This window comes from Mustela lutreola, chromosome 10 (genome assembly GCF_030435805.1).
Source record: "Mustela lutreola isolate mMusLut2 chromosome 10, mMusLut2.pri, whole genome shotgun sequence".
In the NCBI taxonomy this organism is placed as follows: domain Eukaryota; kingdom Metazoa; phylum Chordata; class Mammalia; order Carnivora; family Mustelidae; genus Mustela; species Mustela lutreola.
Window position 1 is genome coordinate 50,160,809 of NC_081299.1, and position 15,315 is coordinate 50,176,123.

The 15,315-nt window shown below is 41.9% G+C and overlaps 1 protein-coding gene across 10 annotated transcripts in view; it reads left to right on the forward strand.

Annotated features, from left to right (window-relative positions):
- Nucleotides 1-4,437: 4,437 nt before the first annotated feature.
- The window catches only part of PATJ (PATJ crumbs cell polarity complex component), a 377,446-nt gene continuing 366,568 nt past the window's right edge, over nt 4,438-15,315 (forward strand). For 9 of the 10 annotated variants that reach the window (XM_059135624.1, XM_059135619.1, XM_059135627.1 and 6 more), the window contains exon 1: nt 4,438-4,589. The gene's annotated coding sequence lies outside the window, so the exon portion shown is untranslated. The remainder of the gene's footprint in view (nt 4,590-15,315) is intronic. The other variant, XM_059135628.1, reaches the window with a different exon arrangement.

A 15,315-nucleotide genomic window follows, 5' to 3' on the forward strand; every position in this document is an offset into this window, starting at 1 on the left:
AAGCAATTAAGATGTCCTTCAGTAGGTGAATGTATGAACTGTGGTATATCCAGACAATGGCATTTATGCAGTGCTTTAAAAAAGAGAGCTATAAAGCCATGAGAAAACATAGAGGAATCTTAAACGCATATTTCTAAAATAGTTTTTTTTTTAACGATGTATTTATTTATTTTCAGATAGAGCGCTAGCATAGGTGGGAGGGGCTAAAGAAACAGGGAGAATCCCAAGCAGACCCTGCACCTAGTGGAGCCTGACACAGGGCTTGATCCCAGGACCCTGAGACCATAACACTGGCTAAAATCAAGAGTCAGGAGCCCAACCGACTGCACCATCTGGCTGCGCAACTGACTATGCCACCCAGGTACCCCTTCAATGCATATCTCTAAGTAAAAGAAGCCAGTGTAAAAATTCTATATACTGTATTATTCCAACTATCTGACATTTTGGAAAAGGCAAAACTACAGAGAGAATAAAAAGATTTGGGGCTCCTGGGTGGCTCAGTGGGTTAAGCCTCTACCTTCTGCTCAGGTTATGATCTCAGCTCCTGGGATGGAGCCTCTTATCGGGTTCTCTGCTCAGCAAGGGGCCTGCTTCTCTCTCCACCCCCTGCCTGCCTCTCTGCCTACTTGTGATCTCTCTCTCTGTGTCTAATAAATAAATAAAATCTTCAAAAAAAAAAAAAAAGATTCATGGCTGCCAGGAGTTAGGGGTGGAGTGGGGGATGAATAGGCAGAGGACAATGAGGATTTTTGAGGCAGAGAAAATATTCTGCATGATACTGTAACTGTGGATACATGTCACTATACGTTTGTTTAAGCCTCTAGAATGTACAACACCAAGAGCGGAACCTTAATGTAAGCAGTGGACTTTGGGTGATTATAATTGGTCAATTGAGTTTAATCAGTTGTAACAGACATACCATTCTGGTGGGGGATGTTGATACAGAAGGCCATGCATGTGTGGGAGTGAGAGGTATAAGGGAAATCTTGATACCTTCCTTTCAGTTTTGCTATGACCCTAAAAGTTCTAAAAAGAAAAAAGTTTTTAAAAGAATAAACATCAGAAATTAAATGTTATGATAGATACATTCTGTTCAAAAGTTTTTCAGTGGTTCTTTAATTTTTTATAGATAAAGGATAAAGTTTCGTAACCTAAAGTTTCCAGAAATATTTTCTGGTCCTCCTCCATCTGCCCTGGTCTCACTTTATTTGCTACTCTTGGCTGTCTCCTGGTTGTCACCAGTATCTGTCAAGGTCATTCCCATCTATGTGTTGCTTTATTTATTGAGTACTTTCTGTGTGTCAGGTATATGCAATACATGCATTTCTTCCTTTCTTTCTCTTACTTTCTTTTTTCTTTCATTCATTCATTCACTCATTTTTTCTTTCTTTCTTTTTAAAGATTTTATTTATTTATTTGAGAGACAGAACCAGAAGTGGGGAAGGACAGAAGTCGAGAGAGTGAGAAGGAAACTCCCTACTGAGCAGGAAGCCCCACCCAGGGCTCCATCCCAGGACCCAGAGATCATGACCTAAGCCGAAGGTGGACACTTAACTGACTGAGCCACCCAGGTGCCCCAGTACATGGATTTCTTCATTTAACCTTCGAAACTACCATATGAAGTAAGCCCTGTTACCTCAATTTCACTAATGAGAATTAGAAGGGTTAAGTAACTTGCCAAAATCACATATTTTCAGAAATGGTGGAGTCAGGTTTCAAGTTCAGATCTTCTGATTTCACAGAGATGTTCTTAAAATTTTGGTTCATCTTCGTCATTCTATGAATAAGACGCTCTTGAGTGTTCTCAGGGGTTAAAATAAACAAAACCAACTCAGTGCCCAAAATGTTTATCATAGAGTACACTTGTTAAACAATATATTTAAATAAGTTTTTAAAAATGTTTTTAAATTCCAGGTAAAAGCCAAAGGAAATCTCATATTAAATCAACACAAAAATGTGGAGAAATTAGATGAAATGTGGTAGATATGGTTTGCTGGGGTCACCAGGAAGTAGCCTTTTTAGAGGTGAGACTTGCGTCTAGCCCTGAGGGAAGGGTGGGGCTTTTTAGGACCTTCCAGGCTTGGGAAAGGGGAGAAATAACCCACATAGAAGCCCTTGTGTGGGGCGCCTGGGTGGCTCAGTGGGTTAAGCCACTGCCTTCGGCTCAGGTCATGATCTCAGGGTCCTGGGATCGAGTCCCGCATCGGGCTCTCTGCTCAGCAGGGAGCCTGCTTCTCTCTCTCTCTCTGCCTGCCTCTCCATCTACTTGTGATTTCTCTCTGTCAAATAAATAAATAAAATCTTTTAAAAAAAAAAAAAAAAAAAAAAAAGAAGCCCTTGTGTGACTCCAAGGACCTGCACTAGGCTTGTTTGGAGATTATTAGGTTGAAGACTCTACAGGAGGAAGGAGAGTTTAAAGGATCTTGCATATTAAGCAAAGAAGCTTGAATTTTGTTAAACAATCAATTTAAAGTCACATTATTTTTTGGGTAAGAGGAAAAATATGTTCATAACCACCATCAAATATTAGACGAAGAAGAGACCCAATGCTTCCTAGGTGATGCTTCAAGCGAGGTCTCCACCTGTAAGATGTACCAGTGACTTCTCCATTTTACGTTTATCCCAAATACCTGTTAAAAACCTGTTTCAGTCCTAAGAGATGCTTTCGACAGCATTGTCTATTTTCTGCAAGTTCTGGGTTCATTCCATTTGGTAATCTAAGTTATTGTAGAAATGTATTTCCCTTAAGAGTTTCTTAGTTCCTGAGAAGCTGGACCGGGCCTAGCAAGAAATATTTCCTTTAAAACAAGCAAACTAACAACACTGTTAAGTGCCAAGTGCTTTATCTTACAACAAATGTTCTTATGTTGCAATTGTTTTGTATATATGCCTCATCTTCCTTGAGGATAGGTATTCCTTTTTTTTTTTTTTTTTTTTTTTAACATTTTATAGAGTCAATCACAGTGCCTAACAAATATTGCATCCGTTCAATGGCTACTGACCTGAAGACTGATTTTCTTGATGGCTAATGCATGGAACTTATTATACAAAGTAAAAGGCCTATCATCAAAATTCTCAAGTTAGTTACAGAAAAGAGAATGGAATAATTAAAGAGAGTGGAATTATAGATTGACATCTTTCTCAATGTCAATGTTGTGATACCAAGAATAAAAATGTTACAATATATAGTGAAGAGTCAGAAGATCCCGAGTAGGTCCCCAACTTTGGACAAATTCCTTCACCAATGAGGAGTGCAGTTTCTTCACAGAGAAAATGAGGTACGGAAAATGAGGTAGGAAAGATGTTAGGGTTCCAAGCCCACGGTAAGAAAGATTTCTTGAGATGTATTTGGTGCAAAAAGGTGGTTTTATTAAAGCATGGTGACGGGACCTTTGAGCAAAAAAATCTTCCCTGGGGTTATGAGGAGTGGCTGGCCTCATTATACACATTCAAGTTGGGAGGGAGTGAGAGATAGCTTAAGCCTCCAGGGTCTGGAGGGAACTAGCTACTGTTAGGAAAGGTCATTTACTGTACTTTAGTAAACCCTCTGTCAGGGGTCATAGGCTTGGAGGATGATTGCCAATGTGTATCTTGCTGGGCAGACATAAAGGAAGATTCCAAAGGAAAAAAAATTTTAAAGATTATGTTTATTTATTTGACAGAGAGAGCTAGAGAGGGAACACAAGCAGGGGGAGTGGGAGAAGAAGCACACTTCCCCTGGAGCAGGGAGCCTGATGCGGGGCTGGATCCCAGGACCTTGGGATTATGACCTGAGCCACCCAGGCACCCCAGAAATTTTTCTGTTAAAGTAGACTTACAGGATTGTAGGGGCCAGCTAAGATTGCTGCTTGCCCTTAGGAGAGTATTAATATCCAGGCATCTGAGTTCCTAGAGGAAAGCCACTGCCTGTTTCAAGGACTTGTCAGTGGGCTATAGGTGGCAGGAAAATTTAATATTTCTCCTCTGCCCTTATTTCCCGCATCAGTGTATATAAGCGAATGCCCTGCATATTGCCGACAAATATTGCCAGATTCCTTTATTTCCCCCAACTAAATTTCCCCAGCTATACTTCTTACGAGTTTTATGTTGGGTTAGCAGAAAGGAAAGGCACAATGGGGACTAATTAGATCTGATCATGTTTTCATCAACATCCTTTCATTAGCTTGCCTTTGAGACTCCCTCTCTGCCCAGCCCTCTTAATAACACCTGTCCGGCAGGACCTCCCCACCCCTTTAGCACGGGCTGCCCCCACCACCAGGCGTTACAACCGCCACTGGGCCCCTAGACTCCACCTTTTCCAGGCTCTTTAACCCTCCCGCGCCCAGACGAATTTCACCTGCCGAAAAAAGGAAACTCCGCCGCCCCCGCACTCCTCCTCCCCAGAGTCGGCCTCCCGCGGCCCAGGCTCCCCCCGCCCCCTCACCCGCGCCACCCCGGCGCCCCGCCCCAGGCGGGGAGGGTCGGTGCTAGGGAAGGGCCTGCCAGGTGAGGCGCGGTTACCCTGCCCCGTTCACTTCCGCCCAGGTGAGGGAGGGCCGGCGTCGTGCCCGCCCGCCCGCTCGCTCGCTCCCGACCCTCCGTCGGACCAGGTAAAGCGGGGGGTCCCAGCTACGCGGGCGCTCGCAGGGCGGCGTGGTAGTCCCTGCGTCCCGAGATCGGCGGGGGGCAGCTCTCCTTCCTGCGTGGGAGCCCGCCTCCCCTGCCGCTGGCGCACTCTGCGCCCGCCCTCCGGGAGGAGGTGGACACGGGAGAGCCAGGGCGCTGCTGGGCGCCCCTCCAGGCCCACAGTGGGCACGGGGCGCAGTCCTTCTGCGTCCGGCCTGGGTGACTCCACCGTGCCCCTCCCCCAACCCCCGCCCCCCACCCAGCTGCGTGCTGAGCTCGCCGCGGGCCGCCCGCCGCGGAGCCGCCCAGCCTCGCCAGGCCCTGCCGGCCCTCAAATCTCGGCCCACTTCTGTTCTGGGGTTGGCAGGGATCAAATTTTGCACCCGGATCGGTGCCTGCGCTTGGCCCCAGAGCTGGGCAGAGTCTTTTCCTCCACTGGTGACGGTGAGAGGAGTGAACAGGTGGTGGCCTGCCGCGGGGGCCCGGAGGAGGAGGGGGTTCCCAGATCTTATCTGAGAGGACCGCCTAGCTCCGGCCCCACCCGGGTGGTCACGTAGCCCAGTTCCCAGGCCCGCGGTCAGGCTTGGGCTCTGCTAGCCTCACTTTTCAGACGGGGGAAGATCAGACGGAAAGTACTGTGGCCTCCGGGTTGTGGGGACATTGCTGGATTCCTGCTTTCAGTCAAGCTGAGGAAAACATTTTCAAATCCTCCCCCTCCCCTCACCCCGAGAGCCCCGACCCTCGTGGCCCACCTAGGAGGTGTGCCAAATTAATCTCCCCCAGGAGTGTTCATTTGGCACTTTGTCATATGTCCAGATGGCTCGTATCGTTTTGGATTCAAATTAGTTGTTTACTGGTTTTGACTCTGCGATTGAGAGCGTTCGCCTTTCAGGGCCCTATTTCTCTAAGTTGCTCAGGTGTGTTTAGAGTCTGGCCATTGATAGGTGCGCCACAAACAAGTGTTTCTTAATGAAGTAGCCTCTGGAGACCTAGAAGAAAAAGAAATCTCAGTATCAACTATGGTTGATACCGCATTCTAGAGTGTCTAAGCTCCTATAGACTGCCAATTCGTTTGTACACATCTTTTTTTAGAAAAAAAGCTAGTGGGTGTAAAAACTCAAATTGCTTCAGTGTGCAATATCAGGAAAAAGGGAGGATTGTGACTTTGAACTAAAATGAACTTGATGTTTCTAGGCCCCTACGGCGTATATAAGGATTATTAAAAATTTAAAATAATTAAAAAGGTAATAAATATCAGCGCTGGAAGGTACTTTATAAGACAGAATTTGTAAACTCTGGTCTGGAGAGATTTGCTAATCGAGATCCTGTTAACAGTCACATGAGATGTGCTTGGCATTAGAATAATAGTTGTGTGTAAATGGAAAAGAAATTATATTAAGCTCTTATCTGTGTTTAGAGGCCTTAGTATGTATATTTATTTTATTATTTTTAAAGTAAACTCTACCCCCAAGATAGGGACTCAAACTCCCCTCCCAGAGAAATCAGGTGTTACTGTGCTCTACCCGCTGAGCCAAACAAGGCACTTTTGAAGGCCTTAGTAAGTTTAAGTACTGTATTAATATTAAACTATAAAGCTAACCTATATTCACTGGAGAAAACTGGAGAAAGTAGACAAACCCACCTACCTCTGAAAGTAACCACTAATAAAATTCTGGTATATTGTCTTTCGGTTAGTATTCTTAAAAAGGGAAAGCTGTGTATTTTCCCATGGTGAATTCACTACTAGAACTTTGTGATTCGTAGAGATTCAACATTCAGTCATCCTTATAATTGCATTTTTACTTAAAAACATTTTGTAATGATCCTTAAGCTAAACAGCCAAGTAGTTTGAGTTTACGTGCTTTGTTTAACAAAAATACATTAGGTTGGGGAGACCAAAATGGGGTTTAATTTGTAAAGATTTTGCTCACCTGGGTAGAAAATTTTTGAGAGTACTAGTCCACCTTTATATTCGTGATTGCTTGACCATTGCTGTGGTTTTTTTCATACTCAGATGTTTTGCGCAGATTTGGATGCCTTTTTTAAAAACCCTCATTTGAAGTTCTGATGCAGGGACGCCTGGGTGGCTCAGTGGGTTAAGCCGCTGCCTTCGGCTCAGGTCATGATCTCAGGGTCCTGGGATCGAGTCCCGCATCGGGCTCTCTGCTCAGCAGGGAGCCTGCTTCCCTCTCTCTCTCTGCCTGCCTCTCCATCTACTTGTGATTTCTCTCTGTCAAATAAATAAATAAAACCTTTAAAAAAAAAAAAAAAAAATGAAGTTCTGATGCAAATAGAAATCTAGAGCCTGTCAATACCCTTATTTCAGTCATGGGCTAGATCTCTGCTGAAGATGAAGAGGCCACTTAACGTTTTGCGTTTGTACAACTGTGCGGCCTGTGGAGCCCGGAGACGGGTATTGGATCCACTTACCATAGGACTTGGCGAGTCACTTAACCCTGCTCCTCTGTTTTCCCATCTGTAAATGATCTACTTCTCTGAAATTCGGGGAGGTTGAAATTAAATCCTCGTTAAGAATGTGTCTTATAAACTGTGAGTCATGATTCTCCTGCTCTTTGCTCCTCCACTGTGATAACTTCTGTTAAAATTATGGAGTTGAGCTATTTTTATTGGGAAGAACCAAAGTTTTGTGAGTTATTTTGATAAGAGGCATTGAAACTATGTTAACTGGTAATCCAAAAGTCTTTGCTAAAAACACTGTACAGGGATCTTTCTGGCAAACCATGGGTTAATACTGTGCTGTCAGATTGGTTAACTCTTTGCACATGTGACTGTCCGACACTTCATGTAGGGCAGATTGGGCTGGACACATGCTGCAAATGTAAAAGACACATCAGATTTTGAAGATTTAGTGTAAAGCAAAAAGTAAAATACCTCATTTTTAAAAAATTATATACATCTTGAAATGATTGTATATATTGGGTGAAGTAAAATACATGACTAAAGTTAACTTTCCCTATTGCTATTAGCTTTTTTCATGCAGCTACTAGAAAAATTGGAGTTACTTCTGTGGCTCACATTTTTCTGTTGAACAGCACTGGGTTAGGATTCAGTATGAGAATTTTTATCCTTGAGAGGGCTTAGTGGACTGAAGCACTTAAATTCCTACTTAGAAACAGGTTTTTCGGGCGCCTGGGTGGCTCAGTGGGTTAAGCCGCTGCCTTCGGCTCAGGTCATGATCTCAGAGTCCTGGGATCGAGTCCCGCATCAGGCTCTCTGCTCAGCGGAGAGCCTGCTTCCCTCTCTCTCTCTCTGCCTGCCTCTCCATCTACTTGTGATTTCTCTCTGTCAAATAAATAAATAAAATCTTTAAAAAAAAAAAAAAAAAAAAAAAAAGAAACAGGTTTTTCAAATTCCCAGGTTATCAGCCTTCCTACTCTCCCTTCCCCCCCATATTTGTTGCATTACTGAACATTTTTGTTGTTCAGTCTTCTGAGAAATAATCATTATGGAGTACATACCAAAATCTCAGGTAAAAAAAAATTTTTTTTTTAAATTTATTTGACAGAGAACACAAGTAGGCAGAAAGGCTGGCAGAAAAAGAGGAAGGAAAGCAGGCTTCCCGCTGAGCAGAGAGCCGGCTGTGGGGCTCGATCCCAGGACCCTGGGATCATGACCTGAGCCGAAAGCAGAGTTTTAACCCACTGAGACACCCAGGAACCCCCCAAAAATTATTAGTTTTTTGAAGCTCCTGAAGTACCTTAAATACTTTTGATTGAAAGGAGAGGTGATGGTGGTTGTTTATTGACAGAGAGAGATACCAAGAGACAGGGAACACAAGCAGGGGGAGTGGGAGAGGGAGAAGCAGGCTTCCCACCAAGCACGCAGCCTGATGCGATTTGGAGCTCAACTCCAGGACCCTGGGATCCTGACCTAATGGAAGGGAGATCCCCAGTGGAGCCACCCAGGCACCCCAGAAGAGGTTGTTAACAATAGTAGCTACTCTGTATTGAAGGTACACTGTGTGCCAGAATACATGTTTTCCAATACCTTATTTCGTCCTTTCAATGGTAAATATGTAATAATTTTCATTTACTCTATTTTACAAATGAGAAATCTGAGGTAAAGGGAAATTTAAACAATTGGTGCAAGAACACAGAGCTGGTCCCAGCTGTAGATCCCAGGTCTCCAGGATTTCAAAGTTCCTAGGCTATAGAATCTTCCTTGTTTTATGAATTGCTGATTGAATCAACTGGAAAACAGTAGATTAATGAAGTAGGTATTACGTTCTAATCCTGTTTTTGTGTTTGTGACCAATAGGAAACAATCTAAATGCTTATTCGCAGGAGGTTGGGGGAGAAAATCATGGATTCCTACAGTGGAATGTAGTTGTTGCAGTGAATGAAGAGAAGCTGCATATATCCTATATTCTCATGACTAATCATAAAACTTTAAGGATAAGGTAAAACAAATTGCTGAAGGATAAATATACAGTATGATCACTTATAGTTTAAAAACATGTTGAACAACAATATTATAAACAAAGGTAGTGTGTATTTTAAAGATTTTCAGATTTGGATTATCTGTATATTGATAACATGGATTTATAGAGCTGCCTTCAGATTAAAAGAAGTTCCTAAGGGGCACCTGGTTGCCTCAGTTGGAGGAGCATGTGACTCTTGATCTTGGAGTTGTGAGTTCAAGCCTCATGTTAGGTGTAGAGATTGAGTAAATAAACTTACAAAGAAAAAAAAAGTAAACTCTCTGTGAGATGAGCATTCTCTCATGTTGGTCTTACTCTTAAAAACAGAACCAAAAGTCCTGCCCTTTGTTTTGGTGCTCTGCACATCTTGCCTGGTTAGTAGGTATCTGTCAGGGGCAGACCTGTTTTCATTTAGTTTTAACCCCTAATGGATGGGGGTGACTTTGACAATAGGGGTTGGGTAAGGCTCCTGCTTGAAACGGGCAGTCAGTCCTCTTGGAGTTACTTTCTGGAGTTCTAATGAAGCTCTAGGACAAGAGTGTGGTAGGAGAGGGAGGTGAATTAAGTGGATATTGAGGGTTAGGTTGACAAACACTCTCTCGCTGTTGAAAATGTGAAATAGCCGGCTCTCATTTTTAAAGTCATTAACAGTTGACTTTTCCTCCTTCCAAGGTGAAATTTCCTCCTTGTTTTTTTGAAATTGTAGCAAGTTCCCTGCATCTGCAAAATGGGGGTGATAATACTACCTTGTTGAGATAAATGAGATGTTTTACAGAATGTCCTTGCATTTGGTGCGTAGTGGACACCAAAAGGTGAATTATGTGATTTAGTAACAGATTAAATGGTCTGGGGGAGAAGGTCAGGAGGAAGGAGAGAAGGTGAACATTGATGGGAAGCCTAGTTTGGTGTATTTCACGATTTGCTAGGATTGTTTTTGAATACCAGAAGCATGGCAAAAATGCCATCACCATATTTCTGAAGAGAAGGGCATACAGCCTACCTTGTGGGGAGCATTGAACAGAATATTTGAGGTAGAAACTACTCATTTATGAATGCCTGGGCCCTTTCAGTGAGGGACTGGCTACACAGAGATCCCTAAGTGTGAAAATTGCCCAGATTTTTGTTTTTGTTTTTGTTTTTTTTCGTCCATAATTAGAGAAAACTGCCGCCAACAGAAATACAAAAGCATACCACGAAACAGTGTTCTCACTCAGTGGCCAAGGCACAGGCAGAATATTGATATGCATTGATTAACTTTGAATAGTTCAGTAAGGATTAGTATTTAGCCAACTGAATTATTCTGAAGAACTGACTCAATTTTCCGTTCTTTTTTAAAATTTTTTTAAAAAAGATTTTATTTATTTATTTGACAGAGATTACAAGTAGGCAGAGAGGCAGGCAGAATGAGAGGAGGAAGCCTGCCCCCTGCTAAGCTGGATCCCAGGGCTCTGAGATCATGACCTGAGCCGAAGACAGAGGCTTTAACCCACTGAGCCACCCAGGCACCCTAATTTTCAATTCTGATTCTGAGTTTAACACAGTATCTTTCATCTTCAATTTCAACATGTCCTGAATATCTAGCATTAAGTGCACTTAATTAAGCATTGGTTATGGCTTAAGCATATGGTTCCCAAAATGTCAGGGTTGTTCTGGAATTTATATATGTTCCCAGAATTCCAGGAATGTAGTGGTTTGGCAGCAGCCAAAAATATATTATCTTTTGTATCTAAGGGATTACAAAAGGCCTTGTCGTTTGATAAGGACACAAGACTGTGACAACTGTCTTGAATCTCTATTAGCATGGTGGCAGATGTGTTTACTTTGGCTAGGAGAGTTTGTTTCCCATTTAATTGCTACCTCACAAATGCTGAGCTTTGGGGACAAAGGCGTGATAATTAGATACTACCTGAGCTTTGCACTTCAAAGGAAGCAATAGAAACTGTAAGGTGTTGGGCATCTGTGTGGCTCAGTCTGTTAAGTGTCTGCCTTCAGCTCAGGTCATGATCCCAGAGTCCTGGGATTGAATCCCGCATTGGGCTTCCTGCTCTGCAGGGAGTCTGCTTCTCCCTCTTCCCTTACCTCTCCTTCTGCCCCCCACCCTCTTGCTGGAGCTAACTCTCTCTTGCAAAAATAAATAAAATCTCTTTTAATAAAAACAAAAACAAAAGCTTTTTAAGTTGTTTGTGGACTTATATTTTTGAATAACTTCTGAAATCCTGACTTCATTTATAGTTAATAGCTTTCATATTGTTCAAACTCCCTCATTCCCTCTGGATCTGGGGAATTCCCAGTGAGGAGTTTGTGATCTTCCAATTCATATCTGCAGTTAGAGGCTGAATACCTGTACTTTGCCAAACTGATTGCCAGTGATCTTTTTATCCCAAATTTTCAAGATAGGAGTATAAGGTGTCTTATAAGGTCTCTATTCTGTGAGCTATTGGGAATCTGAAAAGTATGTTTTTCAGGGTTTTAGTTCACTTAAATTCTTGAACAGAGGAGGTTAATAAATCTATTCAGTAAGTTTCCTCCACCTAGAAATTTAAATCAAATTAAATTTCTATCTCTGCATCAGCTTTTTTTTTTTTTCCGTATATTCCATTAATTGGTAATGGCTAAAGGCCTGGGTATAAAGAAAAGCCACAATATTATTATAATTTCCTTCAGTCAAATCCTACAGTGAACCAGGCATGAAAAATTCATAGCTCAGACTCTCCTGATCAATGATGGAGTAGAAGCCACTGAGCATAATAACTACGCCTTCTCTGGAGGCTGTAGCACTGGGAGGACAGCGGCACACGGTGGCATTTTAATATCACCTATGACCGATTCTAGGTGGCCCATCTCTGACAAGTTAGACTCCGCTTTACCATGTTTAAACAAACTTGAGATTCCTTGCTGTAAGCTCTGTTTGTCAGTCTAGACAAATAGTTCAAGGTGGTTTGATTGAAGATTTTTAGCCTGTGTGCTGCTTACTGGTTGTTGAGCTGTAGAATTACTATATTTCTCCCTTCTGTCCTCATATTTTTAAGGCTTTAGTCCTCTTCCCTAGATATTACCTAACACCATGGACTGCAGTAATTTTCCATGCCTGCATGGTGGACAGGGTTTAGCCTTTATTAAGTATGAGTCAGAAGGTTAAATTGCCACCCAGTTTCTTCTCTTAAACCTTACTGAGGGATACTGTACCACTGTGGTTTCCAAAATATACAGAAGGATCCATTGGGATGGTAGGAAGAGGACATAAAACCTTACTTTTTAGTGTTTCTATCTTATTGTCATGACATTTAAAATTTTATGTATAGTTTAAAACATATGACATGTAAATAGTTATATATATATATATAATTATATATATATATATAATATATATATATAATTATAAAAAATAAGGTGAATGGTCACCATATTCTCACTGATGGGAAGGTGTATTTAAAAATGTTTGAAGGCCGCTAATCTATCCTATTACCAGAATTACCTTTTTAAATAGAAATCTGGACTCAGTACCTCCCAACTTAAAAGCCTTTAATTACTTCCTATTGCTTACAGGATAAAGACCAGTCTACTTCGCATTATTTACAAGGACCCTCTCAAAGTCTGTTTAAGTCTGTGCTTCTTAAGCTGTCAGTGATAAGAGATCAGGGTTCCCCTGCACCCACAGTCTTCCAAGAACTGATACTTTTGTAATCAGTTATCAGAAAAAGGAATTGTTAGAAAAATGAAATTTAAAAAAGAAAAAGTAAGTCAAAGTTTTATTACTAAATTGGATAGATCAACATTACACTGCCACATTATGTGGTTTCTAAATGCTTATTCCCAATTTTGGGACTTCTCTCTTTGTGAGCCAAGCATCAATTTGCCGTCTACACTTGCAGAAAAACAAACGAACAAAACAAAAAAAAACCCCCACACAAACACAAAAACAACCCTGGGTGGTTTTTTTTTTTTTTTTTGGTCCTATTTTTAGATACCTAGGTCATTTAAAACTAATTAATAGTCTCATAGAAATTCATGAGCTTTTACACCTGTATATAGTAGTTCTCAGAATGTGGTCTCTGGGCTAGCAGTGTCAGGATCACATGGGAACTTGTTAGAAATGCAGATTCTCTGGTTCACTTCAGACCTGCAGAATCAAAAACTCCGGCGGGGGAGGGGGGTGGGTGGGCGGCGCCTGGGTGGCTCAGTGGGTTAGGGCCTCTGCCTTCTGCTCAGGTCATGGTCTCCGGGTCCTGGGATTGAGCCCCTTATCCCATCGGGCTCTCTTCTCAGCAGGGAGCCTGCTTCCCCCTTCTCTCTGTCTATCTCTCTGCCTGCTTGTGATCTCTCTCTGTCAAATAAAAAACAAAAACAAACAAAAAACTCCAGGGGTGGGCCCTGGCAACTTGTGTTTGCATAAGCCTTCCTGGTAATTCTTATGCATGCTAAAATTTGAGAACCACTTACCCAGGGTAGCCCTACATGTCATTCAAACTGTGACACTTAAAATTTTTTTTTAAATTTTGAAGACAAACAATTAAAGACTCTTAATCTCACAAAACAAACTGAGGTTGCTGAGGGGAGAGGGGTTGTGGAGAGGGTGGCTGGGTGATGGACACTGGGGAAGTTACCTGCTATGGTGAGTGCTGTAAGTGTGTAAGCCTGATGATTCACAGACCTGTACCCCTGGGGCAAATAATACATTCTATGTTAATAAAAATAATTAATAAAAAAATAAAAAAAATTTATAACTGGGAGTTTGTACCTGTTAATCAGCTTTATCTGTTTCAACCATCCCTCTACCCACCTCCTTTCTAGCAACCATCAGTTCTCTGTATTTAAGAGGGATTTTCTTTTGATTACTCATTGTTTTGTGTTTTAGATTCTACAAACGAGTGAAATCATATGGTATTTGTCTTTGTTTTGTTTCACTTAGCATGATACCCTGTAGGTCCATCCATGTTGTTGCAGATGGCAAGGTCTCATTCTTTTTTTATGGCTGAATAATACCTGTTACATATATATGCCACTTCTTTTCTGTCCATTCATAACTGCAGCAGTTTTGGGAGTGAAATGGAACAGCATCCATAATGGTGCTGGGTAATCTGAGGTGGTTGTAGGCAAATGAGGGCAAATGACCACTCCTTTTACACCACATTCTTTCTCTTTTGCGAGAGAAGTTTCTGATGTGTTCTCTTGCCAGTGTTCCAAACATCCCCACGCAAATTTAGTCCATCTCCCTTTGTGATTTCACTTAGCCCATGGCCCACACTACTGCAATTGATGGTTATGCCTTAGAATATAATTATCCTATTGTGTTGTTATTATCTTTGTATCTGCTTGCTCTCTCATTAGACCTTCTCAGCCATTATCTTTTTGCCTATTTTAGTTTTTAAGTTACGAAATAAGACATGCTTTTTTTTTTTTTTTAAAGATTTTATTTATTTATTTATTTGACAGTTGGCGATCATAAGTAGGCAGGGAAGCAGACAGAGAGAGAGAGAGAGGAAGGAGGAAGCAGGCTCCCTGCTGAGCAGAAAGCCACATGTGGGGCTCTATCCCAGGACCCTGGGATGGTGACCTGAGCCAAAGGCAGAGGCTTTAACCCGCTGAGCCACACAGGTGCCCCAAGACATGCTTTTAAAATAAAATTCAAACAGCACTGAAATCTGTAAAGTTAATTTTTTTAAATCTCCTATCTCCATTTCTACTTTCTAGAATTTTTTTAAATTAAAATTTTATTTATTTATTTTAGAGAGAGAGAGAGTGCACAACAGGGGGTAGAGTCAGAGTAAGAAGCAGACTCCTCACTGAGCAGGGAGCCCAATTCAAGACTCAATCCCAGGACCTCAGGATCATGACCTGAGCCGAAGGCAGTCGCTTAAACAACTGAGCCACCCAGGCGCCCTACTTTCCAGAAGTTAATTACTGTGAAATTATCTTTCTCAATCTAGAAACCTACACACATACATATCTTTTTCTTATAAAAAGCAAATAATGCTCATACCCTGAAACTTGCTCTTTTCCCTATTCAGTTGTGCCTGTTAGATAATGTCCTTGTGTTAACATAGAGGATTGAATTGTCAAAGCATTCTCATGTGAATGAGATCAAACCTCACCGAATGAGCACCAAACCATACTCCTGATTCAGTGGTTACAGGCAGGAGGTAGGGACAGACATTCCTTGCTAGAGGAGTACCCAGCCGAAAAATGGCACTTTTCTTCTTAGGACATTATCGACACACTTAAAATACCTAGTTATGTGTAGGTTGAATTAAATCATTTATAAATATATT